Source organism: Panthera uncia, chromosome B4 (genome assembly GCF_023721935.1).
Source record: "Panthera uncia isolate 11264 chromosome B4, Puncia_PCG_1.0, whole genome shotgun sequence".
Lineage (NCBI taxonomy): Eukaryota > Metazoa > Chordata > Mammalia > Carnivora > Felidae > Panthera > Panthera uncia.
In genome coordinates this window covers 75,835,382-75,850,256 of record NC_064809.1, presented here as the reverse complement: position 1 = coordinate 75,850,256, position 14,875 = coordinate 75,835,382, and the positions used below count along the sequence as shown (strand labels likewise).

General features: G+C 51.2%; 1 protein-coding gene across 4 annotated transcripts in view; it reads left to right on the top strand.

The window, feature by feature from the left end:
* The first annotated feature begins 1,954 nt into the window (after positions 1-1,954).
* Positions 1,955-14,875, top strand: part of GALNT6 (polypeptide N-acetylgalactosaminyltransferase 6) — a 36,365-nt gene continuing 23,444 nt past the window's right edge. Inside the window, exons 1-2 of one of the 4 annotated variants that reach the window (XM_049625466.1) lie at positions 1,955-2,641; positions 10,425-10,547. The gene's annotated coding sequence lies outside the window, so the exon portion shown is untranslated. Of the gene's footprint in view, positions 2,642-6,411; positions 7,179-9,073; positions 10,548-14,875 lie in introns of those variants that run through there. The other 3 variants (XM_049625469.1, XM_049625467.1, XM_049625468.1) reach the window with 3 other exon arrangements.

Genomic DNA, 14,875 nt, shown 5'->3' with positions numbered 1-14,875 from the left:
GCAGACTACATGCACCTCCAAATTAGGCAGCTAATTATTCTAAGGACTCAAAGTCATATCTGAAATTTGAGTCAGCTGAAGTAAAATGGGATGAGTAATTTGCTTCTGGAATGCAGTGCACACGACGCAGACTGATGAGGCTTCCTTGAGAAGCCCGACACCACCCTCTCGGGAACTCCTGGTTAGGGTTAGTGGTTGTGACTCTGCCATGACTTGGGGGAAGAACGGAGGCCGTGAGTCCAGCCGAGCCTATCACCCTCAGGTCAAGTTGAGTCCCGACTAAAGCCCAAGGGCCGGGCCAGGATCACACAACCCCAAGGGTCCCAGAGCAGAGTTAGAGGAACCCCAAAGACCGAAGGGTCAGATGGTACAGGACTGTCTAGCCCCAGAAAGCACAAATGAGGGACGATAGCCCACAGTCTTTCACAGGAGATGCCATTCATCTGAGTAAGACACCTGTCGAATAAGGTAAGTGACAAGAATGGTAGCCGCTGGAGGGGTGGGACTTCCAGCCCTGAGGGTCTGTAAAGAATCAAAGTAAATTCTGTAGAAGATCTGTCTTCAGGGGCGCCTGGGTGGCTCAGTCGGTTGAGGGGCCGAAGTCGGCTCAGGTCATGATCTCACGGTTGGTGGGTTCGAGCCCCACATTGGACTCTGTGCTGACAGCTCAGATCCTGGAGCCTGCTTCGGATTCTGTGTCTCCCTCTCTCTCTGACCCTCCCCCGTTCATGCTCTGTCGCTCTCTGTCTCAAAAATAAATAAATGTTAAAAAAAAAAATTAAAAAAAAAAAAAAAAGATGATCTGTCTTCAGAAGCTTATACCCCAGGGTCTAATGTGAAAGCTAGGGAGTTGGGGATGGGAGGGCCTGGAGTTAGGAGAGAGGGGACCATGCCAAGAGTGAATGGGTGCCTCCCTTTTCGCCTCCTTTGGGGAAGTCCATCCTTCATGGTCCCTTGATCTCGTGTTCCTGGGCAAGGTCTTCTCCAGCCTCCACTGGCCTCATCTCATCTCTCCAGACTCCATCACCCAAAAACCTCCAGCCTCCTTCTGAATAACTCAATTGTGCCTCGGGGTCCCAGATTTGAAAACAAGATTACTTCCCTCAGGTGCACCGTGGATCCCCAAGGGGCTTCCCTGCCCTTCCCAGTTCTTGTTGAGAGCAGTCTTCGTGCTCAGATTTACCCCCTTGTGTACACGATGGCTCCCAGGTTTTACAGGCTTAGAAACACAAGTGCATTTAAACACTCAGACAAGGGGCGCCTGGGTGGCTCAGTTGGTTGGGCGACCCGACTTCGGCTCAAGTCCGGACCTCGGGGTTCGTGGGTTCGAGCACCCCATCAGGCTCCGTCCGGACAGTTGGAGCCTGGAGCTTGCTTCAGATTCTGTGTCTCCCTCTCTCTCTGCCCTTCCCTTGCTTACACTCTGCCTCTTTCCCTCTCTCATTCTCAAAGATAAATAAACATTAAAAAAAAATAAACAAACACTCGAACAAAAAGAAAACCAGAATTAGTGGTCCAAGTTTCTACCATAGAAAATTTCCAAATTACTAGCTATTTGTGGTCATCCACGTTACTTCTCTATTACTGAGATAAAGGACCCAAAAGATGACATCACAGGACCGTACAGCTGGAGGGAAATTCTGGGGCAGCCCCAGGCTAAGGCAGGGGGATTCAGAGCCTGTGCTTCGGAACTGAATGTATTGATTCTAATTCTAGCCCTCCCCCTGCTTGCTCAGTGGGTCTCAAAGTTGAGCATGCACCAAAATTACCTGGCGGACTTTTAACAACGCAAGTTGCCGGGCCCCATCCCCCAGAGTTTCCTATTATTTAGGTCTGGGGTGGGACCCAACAATCTACGTCTCTAACAACTTATCGGAGGATGCTGATGCTGCAGCTCCGGAAACCACACTTAGGGCAGCACTCTAGCTGTGGGATCAGCCGCGTCCCGTGTACATTCTGGCTCATAACCTTCGCGCTCGCTGGGATTGGGGTTGACTCGAGGGCTGGCGTCAGAAGCCCCGAGCGCTGTTCGCGGCCCACAGTTAACACCTGCAGTCGTCGGGGGATGGAGGGGAGGAGTCATGTGCCCGAGACCACCCCGCCAATGAGAAGCAAACCTGGGACGGAGCCCCGGGGCTTCCCGCCGCCCGGACGCGTTCTGGCCCTCCGGCGCCGCCGCCTCTGAGCGCTGAGCGCTCTGAGCCGGCGCGCCGCACGTTGCGGTTCCCTGCGCACACTGCTCCGCGCCGCCGGCAGTTCGGCTTAATGCCTGTCGTCTTCGGAGTCTTCGGAGCCACTAGGACCCTCCGATCTTTCTCGGCGCCGAGAGCCTGGCCGCGGGGACGGTACCCCTGGGTGGGCTGAGACCAGGAGAAGCTGGAGAAGCTTCTAGCAGCGGCGGAGCGGGGGCGGGGGAAGCCTGGGGCAGGGGGCGCGCCCCAGCAGGCCGCCGGCCTCCCGGCCGCCCGCAGCAGAGCTCCGGGCGCTGCGGGTGGCCGCCTGCACCTAGCCCGGGAGCGGCGGGAAGTGCGCGCCCCAGCGGCCGTGCAGGGCCCGCCCCGGCCCCGCCCTCCAGGACGTCCCGTCGGGAAACCAGCCAGCCACACCGCCGAGCGGCTGCGGCTCTCCCTCCGCGCGCCAGGTAAGTGGCAGAAGCTGCCGGCGACCCTCGCAGGCCCTCGCGATAGACGACCCCCCCCCCCCCCCCGCCCCCTCCGCCGGGCCTGGAACTCAGAGCTCTCCCGCTGCTCGGGACTTTCCCCCAGTCGGACTGGCTTCTGCCAGGTCCTTGCTCCCCACCTCCCTCCTCCGCCGACCTTCTCCTTCACCACTTCCTCCTCGCCACCCCCAGTAGTGAAATGAAGGGGTTGGGCCAGACGGGTCCTCGTCCGTGGTGGCGGCCTCTAGCTCCTCCCTCGGTACGACCCCCTCCCCCCCCCCCCCCCCCCCGCGCCTCGCTTAAAGACGAATGAAAAGTTCAGACCTTTGGGACGTGAAGGGGTGGGGTGGGAGAGGGACGAGCCACAGCAGCCCCTCCGGGGTTCTACAGCCTTTTCCCTTTACCCATCCACGTCCGCGTATTCTTTCCGTCCCCCTTCTTCCCAGAGTGGGACACCCCACGTGCTCCACCTCGGAAATCTTTCAGAGAGGCATCCTCCTGCCAGCGCCACCTTGCTCCTGAGTAGAGGTGGGGTCTCAGATGTCCTCTCTCTGGAGTCTTGGGCCTTTGGGGAGTGGGAGCTGTGTGGTTTTTATGGGAAGGGAGTCTGATGGGTGTTCATGACTGTGACTGTCCCCAACTTCCCTATTTCCCCGTCACTTGTTCCGACAAGCCCCAGGCTAACTGAAAGGAGGAACAGTTTGTTACTTGCCCCCAAAGCTAGTCACCCCAGACCCTGACTTCTGCGGAGGGTAGGATGGGGCTGTCCTGTGCCTATGGAGGAAGGGGGGTTCATTTTACCAGCAAAGCTTAAAACAGACCCCCTCTATTGGCTACGGTCCCAGGAAAGGTTTTAATGCTGCCCCTCCAGACCCACAGATGCAGTTCACAGGCACTGGGTGAGGTTAATAACTCTGGACACACCAAAGAACCTGGGGCTCATTTTACCAGAGATGTGTGTGCACTACACAGGCCCCATTCACCTCTCCAACACAGGAGTCTCATCCCCTACCCCTCCTAGGAAGGGTAAAAAGGATGAGACAGGCAAATTCATGCCATGGATAGTACAAGGTAAGGTGAGGGGATTGAAATAGACTTTGGTTCAAATTATCCTGCAGAAGCCAGTATCCTTGCAGGTACTTCCCTAGTTCCTCAACAGTTCCTTCCTGTTCTTCAACCATTAGACACACGGAAAGAACAAGAGCAAACTACTTTCAGGGGTATCAGGACAGAAAGGACAGGACTGTCAAAGACAGAAGAGCTCATCTGGAGCCGGTAGAACCGTGAAGGATATTGAGCTGCCCAAGATGGCCTGGTCCTTGGTAATCACTGCTCAGGACAGCAGACACCCACCCACAGCAGCATGGAGGAACATCACGGCTGATAAGGGGAGGCACGGATGCATGCTGGATGCCCTCTGAGATCAGAAACATCTTAGCCCACGTTCAGGTGGGAGATAAACGAACAGGAGATATGACCACAGTCTTAGTCCAGTTAACCATTGCCTAGAACCGAAGTCAGGAATGGGAGGGGGCAGCTAACCCTAGGACCAGGGGTCTCCCTGTGCAGGGAGGCAGTAGGTATCGTGGATCCAGGCGGCTGACTCAGCTCTGTCTCTAATTTAGCTGCCTAACTCTGGCCAAGTCACATAAACACTCCCTGGGTGGGGAGCAAATGAGAAGGTGTATGTGAAAGTGCTTTGGCGAAGCTCCAAGCACCAGCCAAGTGGGAGGCAGTGCGGGGTCATGGTGAAGACAGTGGGCTTTGGAGATGTGGGACTGAGTGCAAACCCTGCCTCTGCCCCTTCCTTGCTGTGTGACCTTGGTCAAGTTACTTAACCTCCCTGTGCTTCAGTTTCATTCTGTGTAAAATGGAAAAGATAACTGTCCCTTGACTTGACGTGGTAAGCGGTGATATTAAAATGGTGGTGGTATTGCCCTTAGCCTCCTCTGGCTCATGCAGACCTCGCCAGCCCTGGGAGTGAAGCTGAGGATCAGAGAGGGTGTCCGTACACCAGAGGGACCCAATGAATGGCCGTGCCAAAGACTTGGGTGAACTTGGCTCTTCATCCAGCCCTCTGGCCCACTCTGAGAAAGCCCAAAATGTCCGTTCTTATTCAATGGGAATGAGAGTGAGGGTTTGAATAAATGAGGGGTCAAGTGCAGGGCAGTGCCTGTCTCTGTGTTGTGCTCAATGCTGTAATTGTGCTGTGTCAAAGGCTTGCACAGTGAACAAGGTTGGGTTCAGTCTGGGGAGAAAAGGGACCGTCAGAAGACTCTTTTGTGGCACCTGAGAGCCCTGTGGGGTCACATTATTCTCCTACACCCTTGGCAACCTGGTCCTGAGCCCTAGATAGATTTGAAGGAAGGAAGAAACCCAATCCTCACCCTCAGCTCTACCCATAAGAGAGAACAAAGGACAGACAGAACAAGGCAGTAGAATAGCACAACCAAATTCCCCAGGGCTGTGGGATGCTGTGGGGCTTAGACGGCTTAGGTGGGTTGGTTGGGGCTTAGAAGGCTCGGTGGGTTTGTCGGGGAAAACCATTCTGGAGGCAGAAGACCGAGGCCCAGGAGATTTAAGGACTGGGAAGGAGAAAGCAAACAGGATGTAGGTAACCTGAGTCTAGGCCTACCGGCTCTCCCTCTCTCACAAAATCTAGTGGGGAAGTCCCACAGTGAAATTTGGAAACAAATGCACCAGGATCCTGAGGGCGGTAAGAGGCACCTTAGTCTAAGGCTTCTTGGAGGAGGGGAGCCTGAGGAAGAATTTGAAAGAGAATAGAACACAGCTTGTTGAGCAAGAATATAAGGGAAGGGCACCTGGGTGGCTCAGTCGGTTAAACATCCGACTTGGGCTCACGTCATGATCTCACGAGCCCCGCATCGGTCTCTGCTAACAGCTCAGAGCCTGGAGCCTGCTTCAGATTCTGTGTCTCTCTCTCTCTCTGCCCCTCCCCCACTCGCGCACGTGCTCTCTCTCTCAAAAATAAATATTAAAAAATTTAAAAATTTTTAAAAATTAATAAAAAAATTAAAAAAAAAAAGAATATAAGGAAAAGGCTGTGAGGAGGAAAAGGTAGGCCAGTGAGGGTGAGTGGCAAGCAGGAAGCTGACCGCCCAGGCCCTGTCTCCGCTACAATCAAATGTTACTGAAGGAATAAGAATACAGCTGTTCAGATTGTGAGAGGGAGAGAGGCCTGAGGCAAAGGAGGCCGCCGGCAGCTTCTGTTTATCCTCCAGATGTTGGGAGATAAGGATTCAGTCTCCGAAGACGGTTTTGAGTGAGAGAGAGGAAGAGGAGGATCCAGGAGGCAGGGAATGAATCAGCAGGACCGGGGAGTGGGCGTGGAGTGAACCTGACGTTGAGAAGGCACTGAAAGCCCTTGTACCTGCCTGGGAGCGGGGCAAGGGCAGGGGCTGTTTCAAAGATTTCGATGCTCCTGGCAGCCTTGGGGAAATTGGGAAGGCCGGCCCACCAAGGGGGCAGGGTATAGACCCTGAGTTCAGGGTGTGGTGTGTGTGAGGATAGGTGGTCCTGGACTGCAGTCCTACAGCCTGGAGCAAAGCGTGCGGTGAGGAGAGAAGGAAAAACCTCCGTTCTGCCCTCTCCCCTCACCACCCCCTCCTCAAATCTGGGGACCAGCCCAAGCCCTCGGGAGTACCCTTCCGGTTAACCCCTCCCCCACCCCTCCCCCCCACTTCCATCCTCCCTCCCCCCCACCCCTCGAAGGAGCCAGCAGTCTCCAGGCTCTGTGTGAGAACAGTTGCACATCCCTGCCCCCACCCGACAGGCCTGGAGGTCCTCCGGTGAAAAACCTGTGAGCTGCTCAACTACGGTCACGTATTATTTTGATTTGTAGTGGCTTTTACAGCCTCGGAGTAAATTAGCGAACATTCGCCGAGCACCGTTCGAGGTATACCTTGTGAGCCAGTTTGGGGTGGGTTTTTCAATGGAATATCCGTGTTTGGGTAACTTAGGCTTAACATTTTATGCAAACATAAAACGAACCTAGACACCATGGGGAAAAAAACTTGATAGACTAGCTACAGAAATAACTTTCGGGGCATCTTTCTGGGAAAATAAGCCACAGGACTGCCGCCTGAGTCTTCAGGAACAACTGAAATGTCCTGAAGGTGTAATTATGGGGAAAGTGAAAACCTCCCAGCCTTCTGTAATCTGAAGGGTCAGGGGGGCGGGTTGGAGGAGAGAATTTGCTACTCATGAGAACAGAGGAAGTGAAATGCGTGCTGTGTTTGATGGCAAGAAGTGCTGTTGGCGAAGAAAGAATCCTCTGGCCCCAAACGGCCTCTCGGGTCCCCCTCCCCCTCGCCAGTAGCCTGACCTGTCCCCTCCCCAGCGTGATGTCTAGCTCCACACACCTGTGCCCTCGGTGAGAGAATGGCAACAGTCGGCACTTGTCGAAGAACCTGTAATTGAGCTGTAGGGTGAGTAACCTGAGCAAACATCCCCGTGGTGGTGTCGACTGCCTACTTCCTGGCTGCCACGTCTCCCGGAGGTGAGCAGCTTTGCTGATAAACAGAAAGAAACTTTGTTACAAAAAGGCCACCTGGCCGGCAAGGGCGTGTTCTGGGTGGCTGCCGCTGGTTTTCACAAAAGCTGAGACTTTGCCTGGGACTTAGAATTTTGGCATCTTTAAAGCATCTTCCGGTAGTCCTAGGTAGGATCTGGGGGAGGGCAAGTGCCAGGGAGGGGAGGGGCGGTGTAAGAGCGGAGCAGTGGGTGGTGGGGAGGCTGGGGGGTGGGGGGAACAGCCTGGCCCCTAGGGCGCAAGAGCTTAACCATCTCCAGTTCCCCCAGGCGACCTGCAACCGGGAGGTAAGAGTGTGGGAACGGAGCAGTGGCCTGGGAGCTGGGAGACTGGCATTGGCCCCCGGGATCCACAGGCTGTGTGATACTACAGAAGTCACCTGGCCACTCTGGCCTCTCCTGTAAAATGAGGGTGCTGGGCTCGCGGACAGACCTAGCCAAAGCAGCACGCTGATGTGTGACCACAGAATATCCTGTAACTCACATGCTTGCTGTGGTAAACGCATCCAAAATATCTTTTGGTGAAGCCAGTGCAGTGCGTTCCCTCGGAGCTTTGAACAGCTCACTTTAACCCCTCAGGCATCATCTCATGTAACAAGAGTTTATGGAACATCTACTCCAGAAAAAACCCTGTGCTAGGCTTTGCAAGTGAGAACAAAGGTGAAAACAACCTGCCTGTCTGGCCCAGGAGTTCACAAAGGTGTGACAGAACAGATCTTGCAGCCCTGCTTTCAAATTTCTATGACTGGGCCAAAATAAGAAAGACATTTTTTTTTAAGTTTATTTAAAAAAAAAATTTTTTAATGTTTATTTATTTTTGAGAGAGAGAGAGACAGAGCACAAGTGGGGGAGGGGCAGGGAGAGAGAAGACCCAGAATCCGAAGCAGGCTCCAGGCTCTGAGCTGTCAGCACAGAGCCGGATGCGGGGCTCCAACCCATGAACCATGAGATCATGACCTGAGCCAAAGTCGGGCATTTAACCGACTGAGCCACCCAGGTGCCCCTAAGTTTATTTATTTATTTTGAGAGAGAGAGAGAGCACGCACACACAAGTGGGAAGGGGCAGAGAGAGGGGGAGACAGAGAATCCCAAGCAGGCCCCACACTGTTAGTCATGGGGCTCGAACTCACAAACCATGAGATCATGACCTGAGCCAAATCAAGGGTCCAACGCTTAACCAACTGAGCCACCCAGGCACCTCTAAGAAAGACATTTTACAAGACCTAGTGCCCGCTTCCATGTGACAGCGTATCCCCAAAGTCTCACCTTTACACTATAATCATGTCAGAGGTATGAATTCTACAAACTAACAGGAAAGCATCATTTAAACATTTTTTTAATGTTTATTTATTTTTGAGAGAGACAGAGAGAGAGACAGAGCTTGAGCGGGGGAGGGGCAGAGAGCAAGGCAGACACAGAATCCGAAGCAGGCTCTAGGCTCTGAGCTGTCAGCACAGAGCCCGATGCAGAACTCGAATTCACAAACTGCGAGATCATGACTTGAGCCAAAGTCAGACGCTTAAGCGACTGAGCCACCCAGGCACCCCTAGAAAAAGCCTCATTTAAAATGTAATAATTTAGGGGTGCCTGGGTGGCTCAGTCAGTTAAGCGGCCGACTTCGGCTCAGGTCATGATCTCACAGCCCGTGAGTTCCAGCCTCGCGCCGGGCTCTGTGCTGACAGCTCAGAGCCTCGAGCCTGTTTCGGATTCTGTGTCTCCCTCCCTCTGACCCTCCCCCGCTCATGCTCTGTCTCTCTCTGTCTCAAAAATAAATAAACGTTAAAAAAAAAATAAAAGGTAATAATTTAAATCTCCTTAACCTTTAAGTTTTATGAATTAAAAAAAATTTTTAATGTTTATTTTTGAGAGAGGGAGAGAGACAGAGTGAGTGGGGGAGGGGCAGAGAGAGAGGGAGACAGAACCTGAAGCAGGCTCCAGGCTCTGAGCTGTCAGCACAGAGCCCGATGTGGGGCCCAAACTCACCGCAAGATCATGACCTGAGCTGAAGTCAGACACTTAACTGACTGAGCCACCCACCAGGCGCCCCAAAGTTTTATGAATTTTTAGTAACACATTTTTCATTTTAACTTTGTGTCGGGATATGTTTATCGTCTCCAATGGGTGGAGAACAGCATGAAAATAAAAATGTGTTATTCAAAATTCATAAAAATCAGGTAAAAAATTTTCAAATGATGTTAAGTTTGTAGTAGTTATCCTTCTGAAGTTGTTAAAGCTTCAAACTGCTAAGACACTCGCTGTACTCTATGTATGTATATGTAATAACTGACATGAAATTTTAACAAAACAATACTCACCCCTATTGCATATGAGGCACTTTGAGACTTTCTTTTTTGTTCTATCTTATTCTGATCTTTTAAAGAATGTTTTTCATGCCGATTTGCAACACCTGAAATTTATTCCACAATCCTATGATGGGTTGTAATCAGTGCTTAGACAGGCACTCGCGTGGGTAAAACCTCAAGTCCCTTATACCAGTGACAGAAGGTGAGTTCGTGTTCTGGCTGGTGGGGCCAGAGATGCAGGTTGCATTTGTTCGATCTAGGAAAGCTTCCTGGAAGAAGAGGATTTCCGGTGTCATCTCAGTACCGAAACCAAGATGGTTCTATGTGTGGCAATACCAAGGGTGGCTGGAGGGAAAAGAGTTGGGAATGAATGTGCAGCAGTAGCAGGAGGGGAATGAGTGGATGAGGGCTATGGGCACCCTTGCCCAGTGGTCCTGTAGGTCAGGCGTGGGAGCCTCAAGGTCAGGCGTGGGAGCCTCAAGGTAGGGGCAATAGAAGACACTGGGGTGAGGATCCTGGGAAGCCCTGAACTTCACCAAGTACTACATACAATAGGGACGACTCCTTCACCAGGCTGGTGGAGGGCTGACTCCCCAGTCCTGCTAACCACACTTCTGGGAATCTCCTACACAGAGGCCAGGAATCCTTCATCCCAAAGTCTTCTGGTTTCCATCCGATTGTGTGTCTCTTCTAAGGAACTCTTTCCTATTGCCCACATGCTGAGCAAACAAGCTGGAGACCTAGTCCCTTCCTGCCACGGCTAATCACAGGTGTCTCGTTTCATTTCAGGATGTGGTTAGTACCTTGAGGAACTGCAGACTTCGGAGAGCAAGGCTTAGACAGGCAGACTGGATTGAGAGAGAGCAGATGCCTGGGAAGGACTCAATTTAACCCTAGGTCTCTTTCTCCAGGGGAAATAAAAGGAGCAAAGGTGAACCCCACTGCAAAGGACCACGAGGCAATGCCAGGACGAGGGAGTTGGAGTGACCTGGGTGATTCTGAGTGAATCAGTCAGGGAGGCCTTCCTGGAGGAGGTGAGTCTTGAGCTCTTGGCAGCAGCTGGTAACTAAGCTATTACCAAGCCTTTGTTCCTAACTGTGCGCCCTCTTTCTTGCTGGAGTCGGAAGGTACACAGAAAATATCAGGGAAGATGCAGCCTGCAGGATGGGGCAACACTGTCATGGCAAACACTTCCCCACTTACGGGTCCTGTTGTTTGTGTTTAGCTGGGGCAGTTCCAGAATTGAGGAGGTGTCTAGCTCAACCCCTTGTGCTGGTCCAGCACGGCTCAACCTCTAGGGCAGAAACCTGCGTCTGCACTGAATCCCCATTCCCTCCTTGAAGCCTCCTTCAAGCCCACAGAGAGATCTGTCTCCCAGCTTAGCCCTTACTGCCTGTGCTGTTATTATTAAGTTTTAATTTTATTAATTTTTGAATAGATAATGTAGTCAGGGTTCAAAGTGCAGAAGGGTGTTCAGTGAAAGACCTTTTTTTTTTTTTCCTGTTCCCATGTCTTCCCTGGACAGGTGCTACCTGGACCCAGTGCTGGCAATTCTTATTCTCCAACTAGATTTTAAGATCTCTTGGAGAGAGGAATTCTCTCATACCGCTCTGTACCCCTCTGTGTCCCAACTGGAGCAAATTGTCCCGTCCCATCACCCAAGGGAGTTTTCCTAGCACCGGGTCCTGCCTCCTCATCCACACTCCTGCTGTCTTGGGTCAGACCCTCACCGCCACCGACACGCCTCTCTGTTGGCCATCCACCTGCCAATCAGATCAATCTCCTAGATACCCTCCACCAGCTGTCATACTGTTTTTCTGTAATGCTGGGCCCTGGCTAATCTTTTGTTGTTCCCATACCTCAGGTCAAGGGCAAACTCCTTGGCATGGGGACCTACCTGCAGCCACCTCTCCAGGCCCATCCTCGGCTATTTTCGTGCTCCCACCATATGGAACTACTGGCAGTTTTCTGCTTGGCCATGCTCTCTCCCACCTCCAGGCCGTAGTTGGTGCTGTTCCCTCTGCCTGAAAGGTACTCACCTGGCCTGGCCAGCTCCTACTTGTGAGTCAGTGCTCAGCCCAAGCTCCTCCCACCGTGAGACCTCTTCACAGACGTCACCTTCCCCCACTTGCTGAGTTTCCTGCATCCACTCTCCCTGGGCACCAAGGATGCCTGTCTCATTGGCTGATCTCCATTGAAAATCTGACTTCCCAGGTCAACTGTACTTCAATTAAAAAAAAATCTGACTTCCCCAATTGACTGTATGCTCCTTGAAGGCTGGACTTGCCCATCTCTGCCTCCCCATAGTGATGCGAAAAACAACTTTGGAGAAAGAAGGCTTTGTTTTTCTGAGTTGCTGCCTTGGCATTTTACAGTATGATAACCCTACTCACATCCACAGCCTGGACATTTAGATAAGGACTCGACTTTAGGATGCCTGCCAAAAGTTCCCACTTTGCTTTTAGCAGGGCACCTTTTAAAATGACCACTTAGGCGGCGCCTGGGTGGCTCAGTCCATTGAGCATCCGACTTCAGCTCAGGTCATGATCTCACGGTTCCTGGGTTCGAGCCCCACCTCGGGCTCTCTGCTGTCAGCGTGGAGCCCAGTTGGGATCCTCTGTCCCCCTTTCTCTCTGCCTCTCCCCTGCTCCCACTCTCTTCCAAAAATAAACATTAAAAAAAATAATAACTACTTAGAGTTAAGCCTGGGAGAAGATAGTGACCTCTGCCCTGGTCACCTTTAAGTATAGGTGCTAGCTAGCTATGTCTGTCTCCTGCTTCCTGGTGACCCTAGACAGAGGACAGCCCTTCCCTCTGGCTCATTGCGCCCCCTCGCTTCTGGGACCTGTAAGTAATAACAAATCTTGTGCCTCTGCTTCCTTTGTGTGGGTGTGTAGAAACTCAGCCTTCAATCAGAATAACCCCACGGGTTTCACTTCCCCCAAGTGGGACCTCAGATGCTGAGGGAGCTACCTACAGACGCCATGTGGGTGGCCTGGGCCACCTCATTCCGCAGGTCATAATCCGCATATTCTTATTTCAGTGCATCAGCTCCCACTTCTCACCATCCCCAATCTGGCTGGCTGAGTACCTGCCCTATTCAATCACTGCTGGCGGAATTAACACATTTCCTCTCCTGTCTCCTAGACAACTCCTGATACAAAACAGTTGCTCAAAGAGGTTTCGTTTTATGTGACTTTTGCTGATGGTGTCGAATCTGACGTTGTAAAAGAAAACCACCTGTGTAGCCCCGCTCCCTCTGGAGATCATGATGGATGCATATTCCACAGATCCCAGTGACTCCAGACACGAGGCTTTTCTCCACAGGCAGGAAGGAGCTTGTGTGTTTAAATAACAGCATTAAGTAGCTCAACTGGAATTACTCTTCAACAAGACATGCTACGGGTAATGAGTGTGGCTTTGGCCAAGGACCAGGTACTCAAGGATAATTGCTGGGAAGCTGAGCAGGGATTTATTAATTATAATAATAGAAATAATTGATAGCATTTAGTGAGGGCTTAGTACGTGCCAGGCACTCTGCCGAGCACTGTACCTACATTATCGCTGATTTAATCTTCATGGTGACCCTGTGCGTTAGGTATTAGTTACCTCCCACTTTACAGATGAAGAAATTGAGCCTTAGAGAGATGAATTTGTCCAAGGGTCACGCAAGATGCTAATAACAGAAACTAACACTTTTTGAGAACTTGCTATGTGCAGAGACTGCTAAACTTTTTCCATGAATTATCACATGGTACTTTAATCCTTACAATGACCGTAGAAGGTAGGTGTTATTATTACTAGAAGAGGCAGAACAGAATTTGTACCCAGGTCTACTGTCACCAATATCTAGAGTTCTCCACAGAAAGTTTGGCAAACACTCATCCTCTGAGCCATGGGACCACGTGCCTGAGGACAGAAGCTGGTAAACCCATAAGCCCAACTCTGTCTGGAAGATGTTATAGAACCTTCGGGGCTTTTTTTGTGGTTTGTTTGGTTTTTTTTTAATGTTTGTTTATTTTTCAGAGAGACAGAGAGACAGAGCGTGAGCGGGGGAGGGGCAGAGACAGAGGGAGACACAGAATCCGAAGCAGGCTCCAGGCTCTGAGCTGTCAGCACAGAGCCCAACGCGGGGCTCGAACCCATGAACCGTGAGATCATGACCTGAGCCAAAGTCAGATGCTTAGCCAACTGAGCCACCCAGGCGCCCCTGGGTTTGTTTGTTTGTTTGTTTTTAACTAAATATAAGTAGATAGGTGTGCCTGGGTGGCTCAGTCGGTTACGCATCCTACTTCGGCTCAGGACTTGATCTCGTGGTTCGTGAGTTCAAGTCCCACATCAGGCTCTCTGCTGTCAGCATGGAGCCCTCTTCAGATCCTTTGTCCCCCTCTCTCTGCTCCTCCCCTACTCCCCTACCCTCCTACCCACTTTCTCTCTCTCTCTCTCTCTCTCTCTCTCTCAAAACTTAACATTAAAAAATTAAATATGAGTAGATAGAAAAGAATATTTATAAAACATATGTAAGGGTATAAAGAATAACAGTTCTACCAGCAGCCAGCAGCCACCATCCACTTAAGAAAAAATGCTTTGTGGGGCGCCTGGGTGGCTCAGTTGGTTGAGCGTCCGACTTTGGCTCAGGTCATGATCTCACAGTTGGTGAGTTTGAGCCCCGCGTCTGGCTCTGTGCTGACAGCTCAGAGCCTGGAGCTTGTTTCGGATTCTGTGTCTCCCTTTCTGCTCCTCCCCTGCTCACACTCTGTCTCTCTCTCTCAAAAATAAATAAAGATTTTTTTAAAAATTAAAAAAAAAAAAATTTTAAAAAGTCCACTGTGCGCCTCTGTTCCCATACATTTTCCTCTGTCTCCAGAAATTTTGGTTTTATTATTCCTTCAGGGTTTTTTTCCCCCCTCATTTTTCTTTATAGCTTTACCACATGTTCATTTAAAAAAAAAATTTTTTTTAATGTTTATTTATTTTCGAGAGAGAGAGAGAGGGAGAGAGAGACAGTGTGAGTAGGCAAGGTGAAAGAGAGGAAGACAGAATTGGAAGTAGGTTCCAGGCTCCGAGCTGTCAGCACAGAGCCCGATGTGGGGCTCAAACTCACAAACTACGAGATCATGACCTGAGCCAAAGTCGGACGCTTAACCGACTGAGCCACCCAGGCGCCCCGCTACATGTTCATTTTTGTATTCATAAACAGTATATTGTTTAGTTTTAGGTGTTTGAATTTTCTGTAAGTGGATTCATACCGTATGTATCTTTCTGCAACCTGCTGTCTAGACTCACCAATTACACCATGTAGCTGCTTGTGGAAGCAGCTCGTCCTGTGTCACTGCCGTAGAATCCTCTGTTCTATGGGTAT